Consider the following 4,943-nt stretch of genomic DNA (forward strand, 5'->3'; position numbering starts at 1 on the left):
TTGACTTTTCACGCTAGGTTGTAATAGTAACTTTCATCTACTGCAGAAACTGATTTCAGTGAAGAAACTGGAAAATACAAGTTTGTTCATTTGAATTAAAGTAAACAAGAAAACAAAGACATTTAACTTCTACTGATATTCTGAGAGTATAAAGGTTGTTCTCAGCTTTAAGTCTAAGAATTCAGAGACATTTTGGCCAAGCCAAAAAAAAAAAAAAAAAAGGAAAAGTCCTTTAATGTCTATGTAAATCAGCAGGGCCTAGCTTTTTAAAGCTTGTCCTTCATGGCGTAAGTTACATAAAACCCCATTAATCTATGCTAGAAAGATAAAGAGCTAAATTCATCATCCAGGGATTGGAACATGTGATTTCAAAGAGTTTAGCTATTTTAAAGCTAAGGTTGTGGTGTGGAGATGGTAAGTATAAAGAGATGGGCTCCTCTTACTTGAAAAGTCCATGGGATTTTCTTTCCGTTTCCGCCCCACTTCAAGGACCTGTGAATGGAGACCTACAGATGAGTGTGGATGTTAAGAGGTAGGTTCTTCCAATGATTCACTTGCTGAGCTTCCATTAACACTTCAGGGAATTATGTGCAACTATCAGTGGGAGAATATATCCCTAATATTCTATTTAAAATTTTTTTTCAATTAACAATTATGTTTAGTCAATCCCCAGCAGGATTTATGGTGAGATTGCTGGCTTCCTAATGCAAGCTTCTTTTCAGTGTACTGAGCTAATGCTGATGACCTGTTTTCACTTGATGATACACTGTTAGATATACTCAGTGTCTACCTAAATGCATTTGTGAATTAAATCCTGTCTGGGAAGGCTTGCTCATTCAATCTAGGGATTAGAAATTTTATTGACCCAAGGAACAAGACTTGTTATATTTAGCGTGGGATTAGTGCCAGACATGCACAGCCAAACCAAGGAAGTAGACGGTTCGGACATCATTTTTGTTCCAGCATCTTATACAATAACCAAGGTTAACAATTATGCTACATCATTTGAAAGATATAATTCCCAGGTGTCAAACTATTATTATTTTTTTACTTTTATTAGCATTTATTTGATGCTGAATTTATTCCCGGGTCATACGTTTTTGTTTCTTCCATTTCTTCTGAGATATCTTTTTCTTCTGCGCAAACTCCTCTTCTGGTTTAGGAACAATCTGCTCTTTTTCAGTGAGGATCATCTCAATGTGGCAGGGAGAGCTCTTATAGGGATAATCTGCCCATGAGCTCTGTAAATTCTGCACTGCCTCTTGGGAGCTTTGTTCACTTGGATCTGCTCAATGACCAAAGAATCAGCATCACTCTCTGCATTTTTAAGCATGTGTAGCAAAAATTCAGCAGTGTTTTTGGGCCACTGACCCTGCATCCAGCCCCACTGTTTGGCCTGGGCACATCTGCCAACTCCATCATTGTAACAACAGAATAGCACGCCTCGCTTCTGTAAAGTGACAACCTTCAGATACTTGATGGATTTTTGGATATGTATACCTTAGATGGCCTAAGCACTTTCATGAGTGTTCTTAAAGTAAACGTGAAGATTTTAACCTCGTGATTTGCATGATTTTGTGGGCTTTTCTGGGTCAAGTGAATAGTGAACCATTTTCAGAGATTATCTCAGGCCGCTTATGGGACAAGCACCAAGCTTCAAATTATTTAAAATTTTTTGTGTGGAGCATCATTTTCAGATCAATGATATTCAGTGCTGGAAGGGAAAGGAAGGGACTAGAAGGGGAAAGAATCAGCTTTTAACAAGGGCCAAATGATATTTCTAGTCCCATTCTGTGATGGGGAAAGCAGCCCATGAAGAGGCTGATAAAGTAAATTACAGAAAGGTACAATTGAATTGGTAGCAGGATTAGAATCCCAGCATGAACTTCTCTGACTCCAGAGCCTATGCTCTTATCTTGTTCCTATTCATCCATCTTTGTGAGAGAAAAGGGATGTGTACGTTTCATTTCAGAGAAGTGAGGCCATTATAATAATGGAATGAATTCAGAATCTCCCAAGAAAAGCTTCCGACTCAAGCTTCCATCCTTTTTTAGACAATCATTTTCCTCTTATCTAGTTTTCCTTCCTAGTAAAAGTACAAATGAAATTAAACATTAAAACTCCAGGAGGAAAAAATTCTCCAGGAGGGTATAGGCTGTCATTTATCTTTGTATCTCCAGTGCCTTGTGCATTAAATGACCCAGATAAGGTGCTTGTCACTGATTTGTCATAGGGAAGAAATAATGAATTAATAAACTAGTGACAATTGTTCTATTTATAATGTTTATTGGAACTGCTGTTTCACTTTGAAAGGTGGGAAAGTATTTTGTTATTCTCTTAAGCTAGCTGTTTTGAATGTGTTAAATATTCTAAATTTCTGAAGTGTGTTACTAAAGATTGATTCTGGACATGCGACTATTTTTCTCTCTCACTATACACAGACACACATATACATAAAGTATTATACTTTTATTGTGCTTCCAAAAATGATTTGAAGCAGTTTATATTCAGAGATATAAGCATTCTGGGCTCCCAAGTAATATTCTCAGGAAGGGCCTTTTTTAATTTCATTAATTAAAAATAAGAACTCTAAAAATGAGGGCATTCATAGACCTTTCTAAAATTTAAGTACCTCTTGGGCAAGATTTATTATTTGTCCAACTGTAATGTAAAGTAGTTTTAAAAGCTTGGGTAGATGTGGATGAGGTTATCATTAATAGGAAATTAAGGAAAAAAAATATGTAAAATCTGGCTCTATTTGAAGCAGTGGTTACAGCTATATCTACACAACCCCAGAAGCACTCAAACTTTCCAAAAGTAATATGTAATGATGTTTTGAGAAGTTTTCTCAGGATGTACACCTAATGTTTCTCACATTGGAGTTTTCTTTAGAAGAAAGTGGAGCATCTTAAATGTTTTTCTCACAAAAGGCAAACAAATTTTAGAAGTTTTCTTATATAGCATTCCATGAAGTGTCTTGTTTCCAAATGAAAAAAAATATCCTAAAGATTTATAATTTGACATAAGTTTTGCTTCAGTGAAAAGACCATTTCCAGAACTTTATTTCCATCAAAAGTGGGATGTTTTTAATGAAAGATCTTAGTTTATATCTTTGAGAATAGAGTTGTTTTTTTTTTCCATAATACCACCTTTGGAGGATGTATTGGTTTAATGAAAGTGTCAATACACGTAGGTCATACATGAGATGTGTTTAGATTGATTATGTGTTCTAATATCCTGAAATCTAAATGAAGAGGTTTTTTAATAAGAAGGTAATAGAACCAAAGAGATCTTTGTATGGCATAAAAATACATAGGGAAGTGTGTTATAATGTGAATAAAACTAATTGATCATCTTATTGGAGAAACACTAATCTCAAGATGAAAAATGGCCACATTGTTATTTGACATTTGGCTTGTCGATGGCTTGACCAGAGGAAACCTTAGTCAAACACTCCAGAGACACAAGCAGTTCAAGAGAGCAGTTGCTTGCCAAAGGTCACTGATAGAATAATAGGGTTTTTTCTTCACAATCTTAAGAAAGTCATATGATGTCGCTTATATCCCAGTGAAGGAAAAATAAAATGATGGCCAACAGTAATCCCTTTGTTAAAAATAATACTGTTCATGTAACAAACAATATGACAGGAAAAACACCAAAAATTTCTCATAATGGAATCCTTAAATAGCATACTTAGGCATATAACCTATACTTTGCTCATCCGATGTATATCAAAAGCAAAATATTTAATTCATTTGACAAAGCATAAGCTAAGAAAATATCCAACTTAAATCACTAGTTATCTAACTTGAAAGTCATTCAAAGTAAGTTTAGACTCCATATTTATTTTTAAATTTCCACAATTAAAAGAAACTTTAGGTAGGCTTAAAAATATTTTTTAAAAGAAACAAAGAATGAGATCCAATGGCTTTTCTTCTCTACTATTGAGTTAAGGTTTTCAGATAAAGGTTTGGTGGATGATCTTGATCATTTCATGCGCCTTTAGTAATTTGAGCATTTCCTATCCCCTGAAACTGCTCACATTAAGAACTTTAATTTTTAGAAGTATTTCGAATTTTAGTACCACATTAGCAAATACCACACAACTGAATTATTTAACAAGGTGTTGGTAACAATGCTAAGATTACTGGTGGACAAGAGATTCTTCCAGACCTTGGAAGAAGGTTCCACAAAACGACAAATTTTAACCAATGCAGTGCCAAGAGAGATACGCAGCCTAGGACCACATCTAGAAAAGTTAAAATTTCCCTACCTCCTACCGCAGAATCTTTGCACAGTGGATTTCAAGTTAAAATATACAATATGGGCAGACTTGCAGGCAAAAGGAAGTCAAAACAATGTAATATGAAGCCTGACTTGTGTGCGGGGGAAGGGAAAGAGGCAGTTTCATTCCTTTACCTTGACAAGAGTGGTCTGTACATGAGCTTCGGCCTTCCTCCTCCGCTCCACCTTCCTCTTACACAACAAATATACACTCCTTCCTTGCCTATCTTGGTTACTCTAGCAACAAAGAGCTTTCTAAGCAATATTGCCCCAATCCATGCTGCCTCTGTGGACTATTCTGAAAATTATTTGTAACTAAATTGACCACCAATTTTTTTCTACCCATAACAATGTGAAATAAATTTTGAGTTCTCTTAGGGATGAATATAGCCTTATCTTTTGGACTAATGGAATTATTTATTAGTAGGCTCTAACAAGCGGTATGGGTTGAACAGAATCAAAGGTTAATCTAATAACCAATCACTGTGAGATTCATATTCTCACTAGTGTGTCATCCATGGTGTCTAGGTCACTCCCATATCGCTTGAAGAACGTGGAAGAATCTCAAAAGCAACATCTCATCTATCATCTTTAATCAGGAATTCACACTTATATATCCCAATAGAAAATGTATAAATGTCTAAAATGCCCTGTCCTGG

General features: G+C 35.4%; 1 pseudogene; it reads right to left on the reverse strand.

Annotated features, from left to right (window-relative positions):
- Positions 1-1,079: 1,079 nt before the first annotated feature.
- LOC118613738 lies at positions 1,080-1,612 on the reverse strand (annotated as a pseudogene).
- Positions 1,613-4,943: the final 3,331 nt, after the last annotated feature.

This window comes from Rousettus aegyptiacus, unplaced genomic scaffold (assembly GCF_014176215.1).
Source record: "Rousettus aegyptiacus isolate mRouAeg1 unplaced genomic scaffold, mRouAeg1.p scaffold_m13_p_2, whole genome shotgun sequence".
NCBI lineage: Eukaryota > Metazoa > Chordata > Mammalia > Chiroptera > Pteropodidae > Rousettus > Rousettus aegyptiacus.